Here is an 11,650-nt window from a genome sequence, read left to right on the forward strand (position 1 = left end):
AACTTGGCAAAATAATATAATCCTAAAAAAGTGATTTTGAGGAAATAACTTGGGAGGGATGGGAAGTATGCAGCACTAAGAAATTTCAGGACTAATAATGACCTAATGACAAATTTACAAAATTATTTAATCGACCACAACTAATATACTTAATCACCATTTATGTAAAACCTTTGACCAAAAAATTAGAAATAACGAATACTGATATTATGGGACTTAGTAATCTGTTGTCGGTAATCTTTCATATTACTCACAGCAAATTACAAATCTGATCCTTTCTTTTCGAGATTTGCACGAAAACATTATTAGTTACAAGTAGATACATAAGTAATTCATACGTAGAATATATGTACAAATAATTTGCTTTTATAAAACATTTAAAATGAAATGTGAATATAATCTATAGAGTATCAGTTATACTGACAACATTCAAAGTTCAGGTACGATCTCTTTACATAGATTGTCAAACAATTCTATTCTTTAGTATTTCTATAAGTTTAAAAAAACTTCTTCACAATACGACTCAGTTAATATGTAAGTTTCTATCAAGGATATTAAGAAACTGTAGTATAGGCTGACAATGTGAACCATACTAAAGAACGTGTCGTCATTTTCATACGAGCTACCAGATACTGTTTTTTTTTTTACATTTTAAAATACTATATTACTATAACACTGATAAAGCTAACAAAACCAGTGAAAACCTAATTTTATTGCAAGCAAAATATTACAGTAAAGTATTTAGTATTGCATAGGATATTTGAAATTATAATGTGGATTTCAAAGACTGCATTTCCTAGGCTTAACCTTAGTATTCTAACCGTCTAACTGTTTTTTTGGTGAAATCACAAGGAGCATGAGGTCCAATTAAAGATCTATTTAACTATTGCCCATCACCACGTACAAACGGTTACACAATAATAATATCAAACAATAGAAAGCGATAGAAACACACAGAGATCAAGGATACATTAGAAATGTATATATATAGATTACGTAAACACAATGTGTCATACTGGCCATTCAACAGAAACGATGTTAAAACATGTAGGAACCACAAAAAAGTGCTATATCGCTTTACGATCTACAGTCAGTGTGTAGTATAGCAGCAGGGTAGGAGTAAAGAAATCAACGACGGAGTAGCCATTGCTGTAAGATGCAGGCTTGAAGCATAAAATAGTACCGGACTTGGAAGATTCAATCCCAACCGTACATATAGAAACAAACAGAGGCCCCTTTAAGTATAAGAAAAAGGAAACTAAAACACATAGGCCCAGATTTCCCAATTTACATTTGACAGATTCCTTGAAGATGTTTCAAACAGACGAAAACGGTTGGTCACCATTTATCTAATTTTCCAGTCGACAATAATACTAACAGAAACGAAGAATCATTACTGAACTCAGTCATTATGTTGAAATGTAAGATTCTTTTTGCACCACTATTATACATTTTATTTGTTAATATAAGGAACGTTTAGCATAGGGGCTGAAGTATTTACAAAAATTTATGCTTCATGTCGCCTCACAAGGATTCTGAAATGTTTACTAAAGTGTCTCCTCATACAATGAACAAAGGTACTTGGTATGTTTATTAGATATCGGAGGTAATAGTATCTACTACCAATGTAGGATATCTTATTGTCTTTATATTAAATTATAAAAATTAAAGAATTATAAACTTGCAAGCATATAATTTGTATCAAAACATATTCTGTATATATTTTTTCGAAACAATAATATCCGCCACGGGATATCTAGACATTGACAAAATGTTTTCTCAGAATGTTTCGCTCAGTGTTAATATGAACACAATGGTCAAAAATCATCTTTTCTATAGGTTTAAAGCATTTTTCTCTGTGCGTGTTTAACGGTTTTCTCAAAGTTTCGTTCAGTGTTAATATGAACACTTTTCAGAATTCATCGTCTTTTCTATAATTCTAAAAAGTTTTTCTCTATGTTTTCTCAGAATGTTTCGCTCAGTGTTAGTATGAAAAAAAATCAAAATTCATCGTGTTTCCTATATTTAGAAAAATTCTCTACATGTGTTTAAGGATTTTCTCGGAATATTTCGCTCAGTGTTAATATGAACAGAATTGCCAAAATTTATTATGTTTTTTTTATATATTAAAACATTTTTCTCTCCACATGTTTAAGGATTTTCTCAATGTTTCGTTCAGTGTTTAATATGAACTCAATAGTCAGAATGTTTTGCTCAGTGTTAAAATGAACATAATTGTCAAAATTTATCGTATTTTCTATACGACTATTTTTCATATAATCTCTTCACGTGTTTAAGGGATTTATCAGAATGTTTCGTTCAGTGTTAATATGAACACTTTTCAAAATTCATCGTCTTTTCTATATTTCTAAAATGTTTTTCTCTAGGTTTCTCAGAATGTTTCGCTCCCTGTTAATATGAAAATTTTCAAAATTCATCGTCTTTTCTATATTTAAAAAAATCTCTATACGTGTTTAAGGATTTTCTCAGAATATTTCGCTCAGTGTTAATATGAACACATTTATCAAAATTCATCGTATTTTCTATATTAAAAAAAAAAAAAAAATTCTCTCCACGTGTTTAAGAATTTTCTCAGAATGTTTCCTTCAGTGTTGATATGAACAAAATTGTCAGAATGCTTCGCTCAGTGTTAAAATTAACATAATAGTAAAAAATTATCGTATTATCTATACGAGTACTTTTCATATTTTCTCTACAAGTGTTTAAGGATATTTTCAGAATGTTTCGCTCAGTGTTATTATGAACACAATTGTCAAAAATCATCTTTTCTATATCTTTAAAGCAGTTTTCTCTTCACGTGTTTAAGGGATTTCTCAGAATGTTTCGTTCAGTGTTAATATGAACACTTCAAAATTCATTGTCTTTTCTATATATTAAAAAGGTTTTCTCTGTTTTCTCAGAATGTTTTGCCAAATTTCATTGTATTTTCTACATTAAAAAAAATTCTCTCCACGTGTTTAAGGATTTTCTCAGAATGTTTCGTTCAGTGGTAATATGAACACAATTATCAGAATGTTTTGTTTAGTATTACAATGAACATAATTGTCCAAATTGATCGTATTTTCTATACGAGTATTTGTCATATTTTTTCTACAAGTGTTTAAGGGTTCTCAGAATGTTTCGCTCAGTGTTAATATGAATACAATTGTCAAAAATCATCTTTTCTATGTCTTTAATGTATTTTTCTTCACGTGTTTAAGGGTTTTCTCAGAATGTTTCGTTCAGTGTTAATATGAACACTTTTCAAAATTCATCGTCTTTTCTATATTAAAAAAAATTCTCTAGGTCTTCTCAGAATGTTTCGCTCAGTATTGATATGAAAACAATTTTCAAAATTCATCGTCTTTTCTATATTAAAAAAAATTCTGTACGCGTGTTTAAGGATTTTGTCAGAATGTTTCGGTTAGTGTTATTATGAACACAATTGTCAAAATTCATCGTATTTTCTATATTTCTAAAACATTTTTCTCTCCACGTGTTTAAGTATTTTCTCATAATGTTTCGTTCAGTGGTAATATGAACACAATTGTCAGAATGTTTCGCTCAGTGCTAAAATGAACCTAATTGTCAAAATTTATCGTATTTTCTATACGAGAATTTTTGTTGTTGTTGTATTTTCTCTCCGAGTGTTTAAGGGTTTTCTCAGAATGTTTCGCTCAGTGTTAATATGAACACAATTGTCAAAAATCATCTTTTCTATATCTTTAAACAGCTTTCTCTTCACGTGTTTAAGGGATTTCTCATAATGTTTCGTTCAGTGTTAATATGAACACTTCAAAATTTATCGTGTTTTCTATATATTAAAAAGGTTTTCTCTGTTTTCTCAGAATGTTTTGTCAAAGTTCATTGTATTTTCTATATTAAAGAAAAATTCTCTCCACGTGTTTAAGGATTTTCTCAGAATGTTTCGTTCAGTGGTAATATGAACACAATTATCAGAATGTTTCGTTTTGTATTACAATGAACATAATTGTCAAAATTTATCGTATTTTCTATACGTATTTTTCATATTTTTTCTACAAGTGTTTAAGGGTTCTCAGAATGTTTCGCTCAGTGTTAATATGAATACAATTGTCAAAAATAATCTTTTCTATGTCTTTAATGCATTTTTTTCTCCACGTGTTTAAGGGTTTTCTCAGAATGTTTCGTTCAGTGTTGATATGAACACTTTTCAAAATTCATCGTCTTTTCTATATTTTTAAAAGTTTTTTCTCTAGTTTTCTCAGAATGTTTCGCTTAGTGTTAACATAAAAAAATCAAAATTCATCGTCTTTTCTATATTGAAAAAATCTCTACACATGTTTAAAGATTTTCTCAGAATGTTTCGCTTAGTGTTAATATGAACACAATTGTCAAAATTCATCGTATTTTCTATATTTCTAAAACATTTTCTCGCCACGTGTTTAAGGATTTTCTCAGAATGTTTCGTTCAGTGGTAATATGAACACAATTGTCAGAATGTTTCGCTCAGTGTTTAAATGAACATAATTGTCAAAATTTATCGTATTTTCTATACGATATTTTTTTTTATATTTTCTCTACGAGTGTTTAAGGGTTTTCTCAGAATGTTTTGCTCAGTGTTAATATGAACACTTTTCAAAATTCATCGTCTTTTCTATATTTCTAAAAAGACGTTAAGGTTTTCTCAGAATGTTTCACTCAATGTTATTATGAAAACAATTTTCAAAATTCATCGTCTTTTCTATATTAAAAAATTCTCTACACGTGTTTAAGATTTTCTCAGAAGGTTTCGTTCAGTGTTAACATGAACACAATTGTCAAAATTCATCGTCTTTTGTATATTCTAAAACATTTCTCTCTAAATGTATACAAGGATTTTCTCAGAATGTTTCGCTCAGTTTTAATAAGAACACAATTGTCAAAATTCATCGTTTTTTCTATATTCTTAAAACATTTTTCTCTCCACGGGCTACACAATTGTCAAAAATCATCTTTTCTATATCTTTAGAGCATTTTTCTCTCCACGTGTTTAAGCGTTTTCTCAGAATGTTTCATTCAGTGTTAATATGAACACTTTTCAAAATTCATCGTCTTTTCTATATTTCTAAAAAGTCGTTAAGGTTTTCTCAGAATGTTTCGCTCAGTGTTATTATGATTTTTTTTTAAATTCATCGTCTTTTCTATATTAAAAAAAATCTCTACACGTGTTTAAGATTTTTCTCAAAAGGTTTCGTTCAGTGTTAATATGAACACAATTGTCAAAATTCATCGTCTTTTGTATATTTTAAAACGTTTCTCTCTAAATGTATACAAGGATTTTCTCAGAATGTTTCGTTCAGTTTTAATATGAACGTAAGGCCACGTGCTGAACTTAAAATTTCGCTCCATGATACTATGACATCTTGATTTCCCTTTCACGTCGTCACTAGGCATAAACATAGTCGATTTCCATCTTAAAACGAGGTCAAAGCACCGTCGATATTGATCTTCACACTAGGCAAATATACCGTCGATTTCCATCTTCACACTGGACAAAAATATCGTCGATTTCCATCTTCGCACTGGGCAAAAATATCGTCGATTTCCATCTTCACACTGGGCAAAAATACAATTGATTTCCATCTTCACACTAGGCAAAAATACCGTCGATTTCCATCTACACACTAGGCAAAAATACCTTCGATATCCTCCTTCATACTAGGCAAAAATGACGTATACACACTAAGCAAAATTATCGTTGATTTTCATGTACACACTAGGCAAAACTGCCGTCGATTTCCATCTTCACACTAAGCAAAAATAACGTTGATTTCCATATACACACTAAGCAAAATTACCGTTGATCTTCATGTACACACTAGGCAAAACTGCCGTCGATTTCTATCTGCACACTAGGTAAAAATACCGTCGAATTCCTCCTTCATACTAGGCAAAAATGACGTCGATTTCCATCATTACACTAGGCAAAAATAACGTTGATTTCCATATTCATACTAGGCAAAATTGCCGTCGATTTCCACCTTCACACTAGGCAAAAATACCGTCGATTTCCTCCATACTAGGCAAAAATGACGTCGATTTCACCTTCACACTAGGCAAAAATGCCGTCGATTTTGGTTTTCTATGTCGATGTCTTCCTTTACATTTGGCACAAAAATCGTATATTTTTTGTTCTATTCGCGAAAAAAAAAATCCTTCAACGGGACAGAAATACCGTCAAAATTTCCTCACATGGACTTCCTTCACACATGACAAAAATAGTCGACATTTTTTTCCCCAAAAACCCGCAAAGGTGTTTTTGTCCCTTGAGAATATAAATAGATAAATAAAAAAACATAAAAATACAAATAAAATTAATAAAGAAAAAATAAAAGAATAAATAAAAATTAAATCACATAAAACGCAATATGTAAATAAGTAAATAAATAAATAGATCAATAAAATTATTAAATTTTACCCTTACACTGCCATATTCTTGCGCATTGTTACATGATTTTTTTTAGCTTAGGGTAAAAGCATAATCATTACTTCATTTAGTTTTTGTCTTGCCAAAACGATGCTTACTATCTAATTGATATAGTAAAAAATTGCCATACTTATGGAGAAATAATGCAAAATAATGGAATAATTTGAGTGAAAATGGGCTATTGGCAACTCGACGGCATTGCTGGAATATGATTGACTAAATTATGTCGTACTGAATTTAGATCTTGACTAATTTTGAGGGGAATATGCCGTTGAAAAATGAACATGCGTGTTTTGAATAATATATATATATATATATATATATATATATATATATGTATATATATATATATATATATATATGTATGTATATATATATATATATATATATATATATATATATATATATATATATATATATATTACCCTTATCCTCCCGAAATGATGATAAATTGTGAAAATAAAACGTCAGGACCCGATACTCATGAATAAAAATTCATATAAATACCTTTCCATCAAATAAAGTATTTCCCTGCAATATGTTATGATACTGCAAAACACGACAAAGAAATAATAATGGAATATTAGACGGAAAAGTAAAGAGAGGAAACGAAACGAAATGAGGGGTTGAAAGGAGGGCCGGCTTTCAGCGACTACAGCACTATCTCCCTCACCCTTGGATACAGTACCTACCATCTGGAGAGAGAGGAGAAAGCGTCTCTGTCCCTAGCACATATTTCAACGACAAATGATTGGAGCTAAAGAGATGCTAGATGGTGACGTATAGATTCATGAATTGATTTTACATTTTCAAATTATAAATATAAAGAAATACACCTTTAGAATATATAATTTCCAATACAATAAGAATTAGTAAAAGTTGAAAATGATAACTTCCAATACAGTAATAACTACTGCCATCCCTTTCTAGTAGGGGTATGAATTACAATTCATAACAATGCAACATTATATCATGAAGGAAATAATACAGACAGACGAGAAATGAACAATTTCCAATACATCAAAACTGATAATAAATGAGTGAAAACTAGAATGAAAATATGATAACAGACCAAACAAATCATTTTCGTTATAGTGATAACTCCCTTAGACCTTTTCATTTAGACCATAATATCATATAGCAAGTGGACAGCAGGAATATATAATTCCTAATAAATAATGCGGAATGAGATGAGAAAGGAAAGAGAAGTGAAGGGAGAGGATAGTAAAGGGGTGAGGAGAGGAAAGTAAAGGAAGGACAGGCGTAAATGTCTGAAGAAAAGAGAAATGCAACAATAGATTTAGGAAGGAAAGCTAGTGTGGAGAAAGAGGGTGAATAAACTTCAGTCAGCACCACATTCAATACAAGTACACATTTTACAAATGGAATGATGCGTCGTTTAGCGTGTAGCCACAAAGCATATTTCTTTTCAGTACTCTAGCACTCAATAGGTTCGAAGAGTGTGGTACTGCGTATTGCATTTCCCTGGGCAGAGTGCTACATAGCACTCTTTACAATGGTAAGATGTTGATTTTCTTTTCTTTGGTCACAGGATGGTGTTCATACAAACGTGGCAATCCCTTCGTCTTTTTGTACGTTTTACTGAGGCAGTAGGTGCTGGGGGTGAGAGAGATTTCCAGGTAGTGCCTCTGTACCCACGCTGTACAGGCCAGACGATCAGGCATGTTTTGAAGTAGCGAGTGGCGGCCTGGGTGTGGTGAACTTTGTTCTCCGTACTTATTTATCTAGCGATTGGTACGACACTGCATACGTGAATTTCTTCAGAGACGTTGGTCTGTTGCCACTCCTTATCAGCCTGAAGTTGTAGGCATTGAGCACAGTTTTCCTCACACATTCCACAAAGCTGACCATCATGTCGACCTTGTCAACAAGACGCATATTTGCCGTGTAGTCAATCACAAGGTCTGGTTTCTTTATTACTTCACCTGTCCTGTAATTCACCTTCCCTGTAGTCATCATTTTTCCGGTATGCAGAGTTGACAGCATAATGACTTGACGCTTGCCATGCCACTGCATTGCCATGACCTTTCCCCACTTCTGAATGTTGTGGTCCTCACTTCTAGTTTTGTGTGCCTCGAAAAGTGGAGGCATGTGTTTTCGTGTCTTTCGAGCTGTACCACAGGATCCTCCTACCCCTTTGTCGTGCAGAAAACGGGACAAACCTGGGGGAATTGAATAATAGGAGGAGTCTGTATCAAAGACGTGGCCTTTCTCCATGTATGGTGCAAGCAGATTTTTTTTTTTTTTTTTTTATAATGCTCCTGGTGCTTCCGTGAGGGTCATTTCGATTGTAATCAATGCTGGTACCTGTGTATGGGATCATGTCCACTATAATACCAGTCTCACAATCACACAAGACAAACAATTTGATTCCAAATTAGTTCCTTTTCGTCTGCATATACTGCTTGAAAATAAGACGTCCCTTGAATAGCATAAGCGATTCGTCTATTACCAGCTTGCAGAAGGGTTTGAGAAATCGGCTGTACCGTTCCTTTATCATCATAAACACATCACATATCTTCCACATGCGGTCGTCTGGTCGAGGTTGTGTATTCGTGGCAAAGTGGCAAGGTCCTTAGTAGTGTTTGGAACCTATTTCTTGACATGAATTTCCCGAATGTTGGTGTACCCAGGAACGGTTCTTTTTTCCAATAGTCGCTGATGACGTGTTTCTTTGCGTGTGGCATCAGAATAATTAGAGCAAAGAACACAAAGAGTTCCCTGACTGTTGCGTCTTTCCATATCTTGAGGTGGCTGTGTGTATTACTTTCTTCTGAATTGTCACTCTCCTGTGTTATGAGATAATTATGTTGTAGATTAGTTTTCTGCACTATTTTGTCCATTACTTCATTGTCAAAGAAGGCTTCTAAATATTCTGCTTCCGTTCCATCAGGTCCAACGGGAAAAAAACTGAAGTCACACCTGATGAGCTAGAGTCAAAATTATGAATGTGAGGCTCAAAATCATGACCATCACTCCAGGAAGAAAAACCCACATTGTCGCAGGGGTTCGTGTCAGGTGGTGTGGGGGTCGGTGCAACTCCTTCATCCTCACTCGAATTCCATTCATACTCTCTCCCCAATGCACCAGGCCAGGGCCATCGATGTCTCACTGCTGTCCTCTGCTCAATGATCGTGATTCATGTCATCATATGATCCAGAATTGCCATCCGCTCTTCTTGATGATGATAAGCAAAGTTTGATCACTTCGTCGCCTTTGGCCAATGCTGATTTGGGTCCAAGTATCCGTCATTATCGCTGATTATGTGTGACCTAATACAAAAAGAATACACAAGGTAGCAATAATACCATGATACCATTATAATGATCGTAATGATAATGATGATTATAATGATAATAGTACTGACGATAACAATAATGGATGACAATAATAGTGACGGTAATGATATTGATAATGATAATGATGGTAAGGATAATGGTAATGATGATACTGATGATGATGGCTATTGTGATGAAATGACGATGAATGAAATAGCAACTCTAATAGGCCAGTTGACAAGAGAGGCTCTCAGTGACAAATGGATCTTATAACTATAACAACATGCAAATCGTGAAAATCAGAAAGATTCATAAGACAAAACACGTGCTCTCAGACAACCATGCTAACAAAAGTGTTCTCTCCCACACGAGAAATATTAGCACGATGTGTATGGTTTGTCGCTGAAAGCCGACCCCGCTCGCCTCAAGTCCACATGAATCTCTAGGCGACGTGACGTCATAATGTAAATTTCAATAAGGTGGACAGGCCGAGTTTATATACACTTTGCAAAGTACTACATAAATGATTTCAAACATATCTTTCACCAAGTATTTCTACTAATGTACCACGAGATGATAATAGTATATTATGCATTAGGCATGCTAAGAAAATATGGGGAAAGAGAAAAACTGCAACGAGATTTTTTTATTGTGTGCATATTTTCATGCCTGACTTTATTTCTCGTGTTTCAGTATTATTCTGTACTGTTTATTCATATTTCTAATCTTGCCATATAACTTTACTAAGAATGTGGTCGGGTAAGGATTTGGAAGCTATGATTATGTCATCCAAATACATGAAGACATTTTCACCAATCAAGCCATCAAGTACGGTATACATAAGTCGTGTGAAGACAGAAGGAGCAGAGGTGAGACCCATAGCCAAACGTTTGAATTGGAAATGACCAGAAGGGGCAGAGAAGGCTGTTAGAGGTTTGTTTTCCGGAGCAAGAGGAATTTGAAAATATCTTGACATTAGGTCTAAAGTTGAAAAGACAGTGTTATTCTGACCAACAGAATGTAAGATTTCCTGGAGAACGGGAATGGGCGTCCTTTCGGAGACAGTGATTTTGTTAAGCTCTCTAAAATCAACAACAGGGCGAAATGTACCATCTGGTTTGGGAACAACAAATAGGAGAAAGTTCCACTCGGAAATGGACGGTTCTATGATATCCTGAGCAAGCATGTCTGCAATGAGCTTGTCCACAATCTTACGCTTACTGTGCGGCAGTCTATAAGCCGGAATGTAGCAAGGTTTAGAGCCATCACGAAGGGGAATGTGGTGGTGAATGAGGTCCGTAGAACCTAGGGATTCACCTGGCAAAGCAATGACATGGCGAAAGGCATTGCATAAGGAAATTAATTCCTGTTGAGCATCGGGGAAGTCAAGGGGTTGGAAGTGAGATGCTTCAATAGGAACCTGTGCATGACGCACATCGGAGTTAATGGTACAAACTGGCAAGGAAGAATTTTGGTCATCAATGACTTTTACTCTTGAAGGATACACAAGAAAATCACATAAGTTAGTACCAAGTTTGAGGTGGAAGGGAGCATGAGTGTCATTGGCAACTAGAAAAGAAGTATGACCTTTCTTGGAGGTAGTACATAAGGCTGAAATTAGTGATATGCCTTTGACACTTGTGGATTCTGGCATACAGAGAACATCACATTCCGGAGCTCGGAAAATGCAAAGCTGAACTTTGAAATACTCATGTGGTGGAAGAGTCACGGTTCTTGTTAACACTGCATGAGTAGTACGACACATTGTGGAAAGCACATCGGAGACAGCAGAGGAGGTAATTATTAAATCATCCAAGGAAGGAGAAATCTGGATTTCCGTTGGAGAGAATTCTGTAGAAGGGGAAGGACATTTGGTATTCCTTTTCCTTGATTTAGGCATGCG

This window comes from Oratosquilla oratoria, chromosome 12 (genome assembly GCF_046742065.1).
Source record: "Oratosquilla oratoria isolate Oo_2021 chromosome 12, ASM4674206v1, whole genome shotgun sequence".
Taxonomy (NCBI): Eukaryota; Metazoa; Arthropoda; class Malacostraca; order Stomatopoda; family Squillidae; genus Oratosquilla; species Oratosquilla oratoria.